This window comes from Tamandua tetradactyla, assembly GCF_023851605.1.
Source record: "Tamandua tetradactyla isolate mTamTet1 chromosome 22 unlocalized genomic scaffold, mTamTet1.pri SUPER_22_unloc_1, whole genome shotgun sequence".
Classification (NCBI taxonomy): domain Eukaryota; kingdom Metazoa; phylum Chordata; class Mammalia; order Pilosa; family Myrmecophagidae; genus Tamandua; species Tamandua tetradactyla.
In genome coordinates this window covers 442,822-458,412 of record NW_027518251.1, presented here as the reverse complement: position 1 = coordinate 458,412, position 15,591 = coordinate 442,822, and the positions used below count along the sequence as shown (strand labels likewise).

The 15,591-nt window shown below is 35.0% G+C and overlaps 1 long non-coding RNA gene across 2 annotated transcripts in view; it reads left to right on the top strand.

Moving 5' to 3' along the window:
* LOC143672898 (uncharacterized) overlaps positions 1 to 15,591 on the top strand; it is a 45,357-nt gene that overhangs the window by 16,191 nt on the left and 13,575 nt on the right. The window contains exon 1 of one of the 2 annotated variants that reach the window (XR_013170092.1): positions 11,630 to 11,888. The exons of the other annotated variant lie outside the window; for it this stretch is intronic. This is a non-coding gene — a long non-coding RNA (uncharacterized LOC143672898). Of the gene's footprint in view, positions 1 to 11,629; positions 11,889 to 15,591 lie in introns of those variants that run through there. 2 annotated transcript variants of the gene reach the window in all.

Here is a 15,591-nt window from a genome sequence, read left to right as displayed (position 1 = left end):
ATAACAGTAAGAGATGGACAGGAATTCTTGCATGTAGGAGCTAGCCATAGACGAATAAAAATGTAGACCATGACAAAGACATTTATTAAGTGAAAGAAGTCAAAGTAAACACATTTCATACTGAGCTGCAGTATGGAGTCAATAGAAACTATGTGATGAGATGGAGATGGAATATATTACAAAAAACATAACTACCCTCTTAATCTTGAGGAGATGTTACAAACTTTTTAATGCTTCCAAATCATTCAAGTGTCCATTCATTCAAAAATGCTTTCTACAAAAAATATTATACAAATTATCAACAGAGTAAATGTAGTGATTTAGGTCCTTAGTGCCTTTAGGATGTATGAGTGCTCTGCTTAGGCTCTCCATCTGAATCTTTAAAGAGCCAACAAAAGTAGATGTTATACATCCTCAATGCCACTTTAATACATAAAAGCATTCATTGTCATGTAAAAGCAGGCTTGTAATTTCCCAGCTCTTCCTTTCTGTGGACAGATCTGCTTAGTGCTGCAGTTCAATGTTAGGCATCTCTTTGTTTCCACACCAAAACATGTTACCAATAGCTCTGTTAGTAAAAAAAAAAATCAACTATCCAATCACCAGTTATTTGTCTTCCTTTTACTCAATGATGCAGTGTTTTAAAGAGATGTTACTAAGTGGTTCCTCTTAAATCCCAGTATCAGCAATGGGCTAGGTGCTGGTCCAGGTATTAAAGGGAAAAAAATGAACAATTGAACAAAAAAATTATTTCTTCCTTTCTGCTTACATTCTAGCAAAGCATAGATAGAAAAATAAAGACAAATCCTGTAGAAAACAAAATCTCTTTAGTATGAATGGAGTAATAACTCAAATTATAAATTACAAATCTACCCTCTCATATTGGATCATTGTGCCAGTTTGAAAAGATTTATGTACCCTAGAAAGGCCATGTTTTAATCCTAATCCCATTTTGTAAAGGCAGCAATTTCTTTTAATCCCTGTATATACTTTATGTTGGAAACTTTAATTAGATTATCTCCATAGAGTTGTGACACACTCAAGAGTGGATGTTAAACTGGATTAGGTGGAGACATGTTTTCACCCGTTCCAGGTGGGCCTTGATTTCTTTACTGGAACCCTATAAGAGAGGAAACATTTGAGAGAAACCTGGAGCTTCAGAGAGAGCAGAGAATGATGACAGTATGCTACAGAACCATGAAGCAGAGTCCCCTGGCCAGAGACTTTTGGAAATGAAGAAGAAAAATGCCTCCCATGGAGCTGGAGAGGAAGCTAGCAGATCATGCCTTGTTCACCATGTGCCCTTCCAGTCAAGAAATAAACCCTGACTGTGTTCACCATGTGCCTTTCTATTTGAGAAAAGAACTATGATGTTCATTGGCCTTCTTGAATCAAGGTATCTTTCCCAGGATGCCTTAAACTGGACATTTCTATAGATTTGTTTCAATTGGGACATTTTTCTCAGCCTAAAAACTGTGAACATACAACTTATTAAATTCTCCTTTTTAAAAGTTATTGATTTTCTGGGGTATTGCATTTGGCAGTTAATGAATTAGAAAAATCATATATCAAAGCAAAACCCTTATTGATATTCAACACCTGATATATTAAAAAATTCAGTAATATTAAAGGTAGAATGGAATCCACAAGTATAGAAGCAATTTATATATGGAAGCAGTACATTTGAAAGGTGGATAAAATTAAATCAATACTATAGGATAACTTTTGCCTCATTTTGTGGAAAATACCAATTAAACAATATGCATACTTACCTTATGAAGTTAAAACAAATACAATGAAAATATCATTTGAAGAAAGACATAGAGGGCAATTAAGAGAGAAGGAGAAAATAAATTATTTACATACAAAAAATAGAAGAAATACTAATATGCAGACAACTTGCCAAAATAGTGCTGTATGCAGTAAAGATAGTATTCCATCCCTGCATATATCTCTGCACAGTCCATTACAGAAACCACTGCCCACATGTACATAATGAGATCTTAAAATTTGACTGGCACTATTGAAGAGCTTAAATTTATTTTTAATTTATTGTGTTAACATCAATGTAAATTTAACAGCAAATTGAGGTTAGTACTTATGGTATTGCACAGCACAGATCTAGAATCCTGGATGGGACGGTTAAAACTGGTGCTTCTGAGGAATTGAAGTTTTAGTTTTGTTTGATTTTTTAAAATTCAATGTAAATTTAACATTAATTCAAATCTAGAGCTTACAGTATTGCACAGTATAGGCATAGAATCTTGGAGGGGACAGTTAAAATTACTGAAAGAGATTCAAAGCTCAAATGGTAAAAAGATTCATTAAAAATAGAAAATGTAGATAATGAGGTAAAAGTTGCTTTCATGCAACAAATGTCTGAATATAAGCAGGGCTTTTGAAAGTATAGGTGAATATGGTATGCTCACAGCTCACTGTTTGGAGAACTCAGATGATCCCCCAAATTGTAAGACACAGGTCAACCTATTTCTCAAAAAGATTTCAGAGGAAAGCACTTTGCTCTTCTCTCTAGTTTCCATACTTTCCAGCTTATTTTCTTCATACCTAAAGCTCTATTTTGCATTCTATTTAAAAACAGTTCACAAATCTAAGAAGGGCTATATTCCAGGGGTCACACCCTAATTAAAAATATAATAAACCTAGTTAGGGCTTCATTCTGTGGATACACACTATTCATCTTGATAGGCTTTGCCAGAAATTTATAAAATTAGAACCCCTATATGATGTTGGATAATATGGATATAAGGCCATTTTGAAGGGCAGGAAAGGATTCATAGATTCCTTAACTCCTTCATAAATGCTTCTGACTTGATTATCATGTAAGGAATCATTTTAGTCCTTGAGATAGAGAAATGAGACAATGACACTGACTAGATACCCTATAGATAACATGCCAGAATTCCCTCAAATAAATTTGGAAATATCAATAATTGGCAGATTGTGTTAGCTTGCAAGCTGCTGGAATGCAATATACCAAAAGTGGAACAGCTTTTCAAAAGAGGAATTTAATAAGTTACAAGTTTACAGTCCTAAGTCTATGAAAATGCCCAAATTAAGGTGCCAACAAGAGGGTAGCTTCACTCAAGAAAGGTCAAATTGTCTGGAACACTTGCTGGCTGGACATCATGTGGCTGGCAACTGCTGGTCCCTTGCTCCTGGGCTCTGTTGCTTTCAGTCTCTACATGCATGGGTTCCTCACTGCTGCTCTGGGGTTGGTTCCCATCTCTTGGCTTTTCTTGGCTTTCTCCAGATTCTGTCTTGCTTAACATCTCGTGGCAACATCTGCTGGGTTCCAAGTATCACCAAACATTTGTCTCTATTCTCTGAAGCAACTGTTCTCCAAGCATCTACATCTGCTTTCTCTGTCAGCTCTGAGGTTTCTGTCATTTCTGTCGCTGCAAAATGTTTCCTCTTTTAAAGGACTTCAGTAAATTAATCAAAACCCGCCCCGAATGGGCAGAGTTACATCTCCATCTAATAAAAAGGTGACACTCACAATTAGGAATGCTTCATCTCTGTGAAGATAATTTAATCAAAGCTTGTATCCTACAGTACTGAATTATGTTAGAAGAAATGGTTGCTCCCACAAGATTAGATCAGGATTAAAACATGGCTTTTCTGGGACATATAATACTTTCAAACTGGCATAAAGATGACTAAATAAGGACATTTCAGAATGTAAAATGATGTGAACAAAATAAAACAGGTTCCTGGGATAAAGAAGGGAGGATGGAGTTGGTAGGTTAAAAGCCAAATAGCACTCCCTTGATTAAGTTATGAGTGTTGTCTATTCTATCAAAATGGGATGATAATTTTATAATTCCTTTTTGCATTTTTTTGGTTTTGTCTTTGTTTTTCTTTTATTTTTGTGTTTCATTTTTATTGTCTACAATTGTTTTTGATTAGTAGAAATTAAGTGAAAATTCTAGCACATAGCACGGTTGTAGTACAAAAGTTTATTGCCATTTCATGCACAAGTTTTACATCTGAAAGGAATTCTAGAGCTTTTTTCTTCATTTGGTATTTTTTATTTTTTTCTCTGGTGGGATTTTTTGCATAATGTGAATATGACAAGCAGGTTAATTGAAATTTTGATCTGTTTAATGTTCATATTCACATGGATACATTAAAATATATTTTATGTTTCAAAAGTAAATTGGATTTCCTTAACTTGTGTTTATCCTTTTTTTGATGAAGCTGAATGCACATAACAACAAATGAACTATTTTGAAGTGTACATCAGTGACATTTACTGTATTCACAATATTGTGCATTGACTTTATCTAGTACCAAAACATATTTGTAATCCTCAAAGGAAACCCCATATCTACCACTATCAAACCTAATTAAACATTAATCTTTCTGTCTCTATGGATTTACCTACACTGACTATTACATATAAATAGTCATTAAGATATGTGAACTTTTAGGTCTGCCTTCATTAACTTAACATGGTTTGTTTATTTGTTCATTGTTATATGATGTGATTACTTCTTTCCTATTTCTGGCTGAATGGTATTCCATTGCATGGATATAATACATCTTCTATTTTGTTTTATGGAAGAGTTTGAAAAATATTGGTGCCAGTTCTTCTTTAAATGTTTTATTGATTTCAAGAGTGATGATGTCTTGATTTTTTCTTCATGGAGAGGTTTTGGATTCTGATTCAAATTCTTTGCTTGTTATAGTTCTGTTAAAATATTTTATATTTTCTTGAGTCAATTTTTGTAATTTGTTTATTTCTAGGAATTTTTTCCATCCACACTATTTAACTTGTTGGATTATAATTATTTATAAGATCCTCATTCAATCCCCCACTTTAATTGCTCATTTTTGTTACTGGTGTTTGTCAGTTGAAGTAAAATCTTGGCAAATTTATTGATGTTTCAAAGAACCACGTTTTGGTTTTGCTGATTTTATCTTTTGTTTTCTTTTCTGCATTCTGCATTTGCCCACTTTAGTCTTTATTATTTTCTTCTTTCTCATAACTTTCTGCTTAGTCTTCTCCCCTTTTTATAGATCTATGCAATACATAACATGTAAAGTTAGATACTTAATTGGGAATCATTTTTCTTTATTAAAGTAGGGATTTAAAGATACAATTTGCTTGAACACTGCTTTCTTTTCATCCCACAAAGTTAGTATGCTGTATTATCATTTTCATTCATCACAATATATTTTGTAATATCCCTTGAAATTGATTTTTCACCCACATTTAAATGGGTGTGTTTAATTTCCACACTTTTGTGAATTTTCTAGTTTTACTTATGTTACTGACTTATGGTTCATTTCATTATTATTTGGGAATATACTTCGTGTTTTAGTCTTTAAAATTTTTGCAGACATCTTTTGTAACTAGATATATGATCTAATCTTGAGAATATCCCATGTGAGCTTGAAAAGAATGGATACTTGCTTCTGTTTTGTGACATGCTCTGTTACAGTTCTCCTAGATCTAGGTGATTTATACCTAGATCTAGGACATTAAGTGCTCTACTAGTAATAGTCTTACATAGCACAATCAACCCCTCTTTATGTTATTGTCACAACTTACATCTTTATATATGTTGTTCCCAATAACATATGCAATTGTCTCCAAGTGATATTGAGAAAAAGGGTTTTATATGCAAAAACATTCATTAATACTAGCAGACTTAGTTTACCAGAGCTACCAGGACAAACACTGGCTTAAGCAACATGCATTTACTGTCTCACAGTTTTGAAGGCTGAAAAACTAAAGTCAAAGTGTCAGCAAGTCCATGTTTTCTGTCATACTTGGTAGAATTGGGGTGATGGAAGTCCTCTTTCACATGGTGATCTCTCTCCCTTCTCTGGCTTCAATATCTGATTCTTTCCTTCCCATCTCCATGTTCAATTTTCTTTGCATATGAAGTATCTCCTATTGGATTCAAACCCAAATTCATTCCATTCTGCAAAAGAATATCCACAGATCCTATTCACAAATGAGCCCAGACACTGACTTATATTAGTATATTTGAAGACACCATTTTAAAGTGGGTTTCACCAACATGACTGCTCACTAAGACTTGAAAATATTCTCTATGCATAGAGCATTCCATATGAAAAACACACATGTGAAATTAAACACCTTTCCCTGTCTTAGCACATTAGTTCTGTTGAAGTATTCCCTTATGCTTAGCTAGGCCCTTTAAACAATTACCTTTGTCTTAATTTATTAATTTTCTGAAGTCTAATCATCACACTAATGTCCAACATAGGTTCTTCTTGGTCCTTTTCTGAATGAGCACAAGTGCTTTCAAAACGCATGCTTGGCTTTCTTGATTCCCTTTTAAAACAAGTTTTTCTAAATATTTATTCTCTAAAATAGGCCTCTTCAGTTTTCCTAGACAGGATTTTGATGTGTTTAGTATTTATTTCCCTGGGCATCTTTTACCCAGGCAGCAGAGATTTCTCGTTCTCATTCTAATGTTTTCAAGGGCCATCCTCCACTTTGCCACTTTTTTTTGCCATGACAGAGTTCTAAGACCAAATAAAGGCAACATTCTTGCATCTAACCTTCAAGAGATTTCCTGAGAGGTTAAATGAGACAATCACAATTTCTTGAGATCTAAATCTCCCTGCTCCCTCTGGGGAACACTGGAACTAGATGTTGCTGTCTTCAGAGCCATCCCACTGTTGACATGTGGGGTTATAGGGCTAAATAGAAATGCTGTAAAGTCTCTCCTCATTTGTTATCTTTTTGATTCAGCCTTCAATGTGGTTGCTGTAAAGCTGTGACAAGTTGTTATGACAAATATGATTTTGACAGTTTATGCTTTTTTTCATTGTTTCTGAGGACAGAATATCCACTGGAGCTTCCTAATCTGATGTTTTTGTTGATATTGTGAGTTGCACATTTTCAAGTGAGAATATCACCCATATTAAATCATTGCTTCTAAGACAATGGATTCTAAGGCCTCTGCACATTCACATTATTTATCTTCCTTTTATTATGATATCTAGAATCCATTGCCAGAGATTCTGATTTAATTGTCCTTGGTTTTGAAATTGGCATTTAGAATTTAAAAGATCCCAAGATTATCTGAATAAGCATTAAAGTTTGAAAACCATTTCCATAGAGAAGTGGAGACCAAAACAGACCTTGCAGCTTACAGTGTGAGGTACATATGCTCTTTGTTTCACACATCTTAAGAGCTTGCTAGAAAGGCAATTTCAAAAGGTCCTCCACAAACCTACTAAATCAGGAACTGAAGTTTTACAAGATTGTAGAGATTCATGTGATTGCTGAAGTATGAGCAGTATTGGGTCTCAGTTGTCTTTAGCTTCCCACTCCTATGCAGAAAAGTGAGGATACTACCACTGTCTCCTTCTGTTCATGTCCAAAAGCATCTCTGCTTTGAAGAGAAAATACAGATTGTTGCCAAGAAAAGTTAACATTTGATAGTGAACTTTTGCTGTCCCAAACTATTTCCCTTATTTTGGATGTTGGACAAAATGAAAATGAAATAGTCTTTGGTTGAGATGCTGTTTATTACACAATAGCTTAATAGACAAAACTTCCCCCATACCTTATTTCTTCACATCCTCAATCTTATTTCTGAGAAGTATGTATTTCCAGTTATTTTAAGACTTCTTGTATTTTATAGTTTTTAGTAATCTTTTAGTTTTTAATTTTATCTTTCCAAATTTATACTCATCTTTAGATACCTTCATGTATCAAATGATGAGTATTTTCATTTACACAGTATACCTGCCCAACTCCTAACCCAAACCTTATCCTAAAATAATTATATCATGGGTCTTGTTAAAAGTAATTAGTGTTTATATTATTTTTTGAATAGATATAAACCTTTATTGCTGCTTTGTAGGTTTTTTCATTAAAAATTATTCTGGAATCAGCTGTTTTAATGTATCCTTTTCTTCACTTTCATTGAATCTAATCAATTATCATCCCTAATATGCAAAATAATTGTAAAATTACTCCCAATTCTTTAATTTCAAGTTATAATCTATTATATCTAAATTTTTTCACCTGACAATCCATCTTTTGGTAGCCCTCTCTATTGTTACTTCACTGCTGAGTTTTTTGGGCCTGATGGGACCTACATTCTAGTGCACAATTTCTCATGCTTTTGCATATCTTTAGTTTTTCTTCGAGTTGGTTGCCCTAATTGAGCACTCCATAGTCTCACCATTTTTACACTTCTTCCTTTGTAGTAACTTCTTTGCAATAACTTTCTCATTAGTTAGTTTTATATAGGTGGAGAATTGGTTGTGAACCTGGATGCCTGCCTTTTCTTATTTGATCCTCACTCATTTGGGTAATTTGACTATGTTAGAAAGACAGAAAACTAACAGACTCATTTTCCCCTTAGAGTTTTATAAGCTTACTCTCATGAACTGTGGATGCTGATATCTGAGTTTACATTTATTATCTGTTTACATTTTTCATCTGTGTTTCTTTTCATGTAAACCTTGAATCTTCTGAACATGCCAATATTTCTGAAATAGGGTAATACTGAAACTGTATCCACTTTCAAAATCTTCTCCTACATCTTCATTATGATACACGTCAAGATTCTGTAACCTTTTCTCATGGGTCTAACTAGCATATTTTCTTCACAGCAGGTTTCATTCCAGGATGCAGTGTCTCTTCAGGAGGATAGAGCTTTTTTTGGGGTCTCTGGTGATTCTTGAAGAATTGGATGAGAATCTTTATAAATATATGCTGTAGTTGCTTAAATTAGGGTCATGAGTCTATGTCTATTGTAGTCTCACCCCTGCAGGGATCCACAGCACTGAGACTATTTATCAGGGAGACAGATGGGTAGTGATGTGGCAGGAAAGTAGTAGGAGGATTGGAATTGCCATGAAACATTTTCAGTCTCAAACCACCCATGGGCTCACATCGTTACTGAATTTAGGCCATAAGTGCTTTACTAACATGCCAGTTTACCCATAGAGAGATTTTGATTCCTTGCTTTACCTGAAATGGTGGCCTTAGGGGTCATGTGGTGATATTGGAGCCATGTTTATTCCCAAACAGTTTGTGTGTACCTGATCTCAACAGCACATGAATAACCTCACTTGTTCTGTGGGGTGGCCATAGGCTCTACTGCATTAGTGATTGTTCACACTAGTCACCTATTCCTGGGACTCCTTATGACAACAATACACTGCATGGCCTTCTTTTAGATACTCACCTAGGTTTTAATAGTTTGAATATTGAAGTCCAACCTTGTTACCTATCAAGAGCCTGACAAAACTTCGGTGTTTTCACCAAAGTATGAACCACTAATAATACATTTTTCTTGACTCTCTTGACCCAAAGGTACTCCAGGAGGACAGGTATCAATTCTGTTTATCTCAGGATTGTATATCACAGTGTGGCATGTGAAAAGTCTCAGAAACCCTGTTGAAAGAATGACAAATATTTTGATTTAGGCCTTTGTTTTTTATTAATGCCCATGTTTTTGGATTAATGTTGAGGGAAACCACTTGTAACTAATTGAAGAACTGTGAAGAAGTCAGTTCCCAGTCAAGAAATGCCAGCAATTTGTTGGGCAGTGGCTGGTAGCTTCCAGAAGTAGTTTCATTGGTGATTAAACAAAAGCCACCAATGTTCACTGTCACAAACTAAACTGGTGAACACCTGAACTGGTATAGTCAAGGATGGAACAAAAAAGATAATTGTTTTATCCTAATTGTTTGAATTTTTCAGGACTTAAGACTATTTTCAGGTTAAAAATCTGTTAGGACATAATTTAACCCATAGCAATGACAATGAATTTTCATAAATAAACAATTATACAAAGGATATTTTTGTCTCATACTCTTTGGTGACCCATTAAATGAGTTCAAAGATTTCCCATTTTATTAAAATTGTTTCCAGGCTTCATATCTAAAATAATTAAGAATATTTGTTAGATTACTTAGTTTAAACTATGACTCCTATTTTGATTATCCCTTTTTAGCTATTATAATAAACTGTTCAAATTTTTCAATATTGTAGAATTTATCAAGATAATGCTGACATTTTCTGAATTCATCCTATGAGGTTTTTAATCTTGTTAGAATTATTCTTTCAAGGAATATATCATTGACTTGAAGACCTTTGATACTATTTCAAAGTTTTGGAAAATTATGGGTTTTTCTTTTTCTGTTTAAGGATTGTTCTGTTGCCTATGATTGGTATATTTTAGTCAGGATTCACACATTTCCACATAATTCTGTTCAAACTGAATAAAATATTTTCTAATTTGATGCACTATTTTAGACTCAAACTTCATACTTCTCATAAGGAGGGCCTGACTGATCACTCCCCTAACTCAGAAAAAAATAATTTGTCTAAATCTTAAATAATAATTCATTGTTACTATTATAAATAAACATGTTAATTGAATATCTTTATTTAGCTTACTTCAAAGAACTCTACATCAACTATTTATTTTACCATTCAGAATAAGAAGTTGGTTAAAATACCACCTACATTTTTCAGTTGAAGAAATTTTTCCTTGGCACAAATAGGTCATATTTAGTGATGTTTGAATTTATCTTGGGGCTCTACAAGCATGAGTTGCATTTGGCCACAGGGATCATTATATTCAGTCATGGCCTTCAGATACACTCAGTCTTAAAGTTCCTTTGCTGTTTAGTAGCATGCCTAGTTCTGGTGTATCTTAGAATTAGGTATCTACCACCCCCTATAACAACTGCCAATTGTTGAGGCCCTCTAAGTGCCATATTGAAGGTTTCCAAGCTGTAATGGCCCTCAGAAACAATTTTAACTGCAGAGATATGCCCTTCTAGATTGAAGTTTCTGGTTCCCAGGAGGAAACTCTTTTACTAACTTACATTGCAATTATTCCCCTGTATGTGAGGTTGTGATACCAGTTATCTGTGGAATTTCTCAAAAATTTCAGGCAATCCCATTAGGTCTTTCAGGTCAATTCCCCAGGTTTAATAAATACTCTTTTACATCCTTGCCATGTTTATGAATCTCCACATTCTTGCCTTTCCACTCAAATTCAGCAGCTCATTTGAAATCTATTTGAGAAACAAAGCAGGTCTTTTTGGAAGTAGGTATTTTGAGCCATTAAATTTGAAAATATTCTTCTGCTGGCATCTATTCATAGAAGCTGAGGCATCATCCTTTAGCCCAGTTGACTTCTTTATTTCTAACTTTGTGTTGGATTCCCATCCCTTGCTAAAACATCATAAATTTTATATCATTATTTATCAATAATGTATTTTATCTTAGAATCTACTCTGTCTAAAATCTAATCCAGGCTCTTTGAATTTCAATATGTTATAAAATCTTCCACTCTGAAACTTGCTGAGCAGTTAAAACATTTTTGAAATTTTATTTACAGCTGCTGACCTCTCATGTACTTTCCAGTGCAAATTGAGAGTAGAGTCCATACATCAGATTCTCTCCTCATCCCACCCTTCTCACTCTCTCCAATCTGAGTCTTTATTCTCATTAATAATGGACATCAGTTTTTATGACAGTAATATTTTCATCAATATAGCAGTCTCATGAGATTTTTCAGCCCTCATCTTATTTCATTCTCAGAATTTGAGTAATTCCTGCTTACAAAATCTTGTTTTTTCTCCAGATAATTTTGACTGTTCTCACAGTTTGGATTCCCAGAACCTAATATGTAAGATATTTATTTGGAAGTGCTCTTGGGATAAATGTCGTGGAAAGGAGATGAAAGAAAGAAATCCTGAGCAGAGGGAAAATGGAATCTGCAAACAACCTTAGTACTGACATGGCCCAGTATTTATGTACTAAACTGAACTAGAATGGCCATAGCTACATACCCTGGTCTCCATCAATCACCCTGGGAATGTGTGACCTTATGGCATGTGGTTTTCTGCAGGTAAGGCAATCCTCAAATATCCAGGCAAATAAAGGACATTGGTCAGAGTCTGGACAACATTCAGAATCTGAGCAGGAAAATTTTCACATAAGAAGGATCTTGGTGGACCATTTGCATGTCCATCCAGTTCATCTCTTGTCTCACATGGATCTATCTTTATTCAGGGAGGTGTTCAACCAGGCCTCTCTTCCTGAGGGAATCTGCAAGAGGAAGTATATTTACACATAATGCTAGCATGGATTCAGGTGTTCTTGGGGCCGATCAGTATCCTTCTACCTTGTACATTCTAGATTTTCCTCACCACCACATGATACTTTTTTCAGTCTTAGGTCTTACCCTTGATGGGTCATATCTCTTTGTCACAATGCCTTGCTCAGGCCCATTTTACTGAATTTTGCATTTATTAACAAAGTTTGACAGGAGAATATAGAGAGGTACCTAAGTAAATCATGTAGGTGCCAAACATATTCTTCCTTCCTCATTTAATATAACAACATACCTTCCTCCCCCTGAACAATTAATCACTCTTACCAAGATAGGGAATCTATTCTTGCCTGTCAGGCCCTGATCATAAACAGAAATAAGTACCCAGCTTGGACTAAAGCAAAGAGTTCAATGGCAGCATTCTTGACCTATGCCTTTCAAATAAATAATAGAATCAGTTTATCAATGTTGTCAGTGTATTTTGTGCAAATTTTGGGCAGAATTTAATCATATTAATTTGGCACATACCATTAATTTGGCACATACCATTTATATATTAAACCATATTCTTCATGTTTGTAGAATTATATACATTTTATTGCTCCTTTTTCAAATTGGCAAACAACAATGAATTGCCTCTTTTCCAGTTTAAAACTGCTGTCCACCTCAGGAAAGAAAACTAGCAGACATCAGCAAATGCCTTCCCAGCTGATAGAGAAATCCTGAACATCATCAGCCCTTTCTTGAGTCAAGAGATCTTTAGTCTCTTGACTCAAGATGCCTTAGTTTGGTCATTTTATGGCCTTGAACAGTAGTCTTATAAATTAATAAATTATCTTTATAAAATCCAAACCAATTCTGGTATATTGCATTTCTAGCACAATTAACAAACTAAAACAGGTATTGGCACAAGAGATTTAGACAGCAGTGGTCTGAAAATGTCAAATATTTTTGAATGGCTTTTTAAATGGATGAGAGGGGATTTTGGAAGACTTGTGGGGACCTTTATAGAGAAGCCTTACATTGTTTAAAGAAACTGTTGGCAGAAATGTGGACTCTAAAGATAATTCTGATTAAGGCCTTAGACATAAATGGTATACAAGTTTTTCCAAACTAGAAGAAAGGTAATCCTTGCTTTAAAGTGACAGAGAACTTCACCAAATTGAGTCCTGGTTGTGAATGGAAGGCAAAATTTAAAAGCCACAAACTAAGATACTTAGCTGAAGAGTTACACAAATGTGGAAAATGTGGCCTGGTTTCTTCTTTCAGGTTATAGTGAAATGTGACAGGAAAGAGATAAACCAAGATCAGAACTCTTGTGTACAAAGAAACTAGAAATTGATGGTCTGGAAAAGTCTGTGATTCCAGAAGGGGGACCCAGGATAATGGTGCCTCATGTGAGGATTTAGCCAAACATGGAACTTGTAAAGCTACTACAGAAAAAGCAAGGATTGGAGATGGAATTATCCATGAGGATTTGGGGAAAGTTCTATCAACTGATAGGTATGATCCCAGTATTCTGCCTAGAAAATCAACAAGAGTTGACTGTTGATCAACAAGAGTTGTCTTTCCCTAGCCAGTCTGCACTAAAACGGACAGAAAAGGGACAGATTGAAAGAAAAATAACTTCAAAGGCAGAACCATGGAAACTAATGTCTAAAACCAAGAAAACTCAGGCCAGGAAAGCAGGCCTCCATGCATTTGGAGAGTGTGAGTTTGCCCTGAAAGCAGAGGGCAGATCTTCTGCCTCAATGTTCAGGAAGAGTTTTAGTGACCGGACCTCAGAGAGGGTAGAGCTCATTCCTTGTGGTTTGGGGAGAGCCTTACTGTGCCTCTATTTTTCTGAGGGGGTTTAGGGTGTCCTCCAGAGATGGCAGAGGACCCAGGTGCTCTCCCAATGTTTGTTGAGGGTAGAAACAGGAAAATGGTGATCTCTCAAATTTCCCCCACGTTTGTACCCTTCACTTCAGAGTTGGAAGAGGGCAGTGATTCTACTCTTTTAGAAAGGGTGGGAATGCTGTTTTCTAAAGCCCTGAGGATAAATGACTCTCAGGCTTTGGAATCTAATGTAGTTTGCCCTGTAGGTTTTTGAAACTGCTTGGGTCAGTTAACTTTATTTTCCTTCAATTCTTCCTAATGGAAATGATAATGTTTATCATATGACTATGCCCCTTGTAAATGTTGGCAATAGATAACTTGTTCTGAGTTTTACAGGTCCAGAGTCAGAGAGGAACTTTACCTTGGGACAGACTGCTTATAACTGAATTTGATGAGTTTTTTTTTTTACTGGTTCTGACTTCATATTCCATTTGTATTGTTAGGAAAATGCTTTAAGGCTTTGTGATATTGTAATAGAATGGATGCATTTTATATATGGAAAGAATATTTGTTTTCCTTGGGGTTCAGAAGGTAGTATTTGCTGCTTTGAATTGTTGTGTATCCCCAAAAAAACCATATTCTTTAATCTCAATTCAATATTTTTGGGTGGAATCGGGTTTTATGCAATTTTATTGAGATATATTCACACAGCATGCAATCTATCCAGAGTATACAATTGATGGTTCACAGTATCATCATATAATACACCACTACATTCAACTTTTTAAAATCATCACATCTCCATGATTAGTTTTAGAATATCTGCATCACTTCAGAAAAAGTAATGAAAAGAAAATATCATAAATTCCATACCATTACCCCCACCTCATTACCACTACCATTGCAATCTACCCAAATTTGCTACCCCTCATCCCACTCATTATGTAATTATTTATGTCCTTAATTTTTACTCATCTGTTGGGTGGATTATTTTTATTAAGGTGTATCCATGGAGATTTAAGCCACCCAATTGTGGGTGGGACCTTTAATTAGGTTGTTTCCACAGAGATTTGCCTCCATACATTCAAGCTGTGTCACCTACTGGAGTCTTTTAAGAGAGAACCAATTTAGAAAATGTTTCAGAACCAACACAGAGAGAAACAATTGTGCAGAAAGAAAATACCCCTTGGGAAGTTCTCTGAAATCCAGAATCCATTTGAAAGGAAGATCAAGGAGAGAAAGCTAGCAGACATAACCATGTGCCTTCCCAGTTGAAAGGGAAACCTCAAGGCAAAAATTCTGCCACTGAATCACTATTGCACTACTCTAGATTGGCTTTTAAAAATCTTACAGTACCAAATTTTGGCTAAAATGAACAGCAACTGAAACCCTCATACATCACTGGTAAAAAGGCAAAATTGTACAGAAACTTCGGATAAGTCTGATATTTGAAAAATTAAACATACATGTATCATATATATCATATCACCTAAATTTTCATACCTAGCCATTTATCTTAAAGACATGAAAACCTAGGCTAACAAACAAATCTGTATACAAATATTTATAGAAGCCTTGTGCATAACTCCCCAAAACTGGGAAACAATCTAAAAATCCTTTAACTGGTGAATGGTTAAACTGTGGTACATTCCTTTTTCTTTTTACATGGGCAGGCACTGGG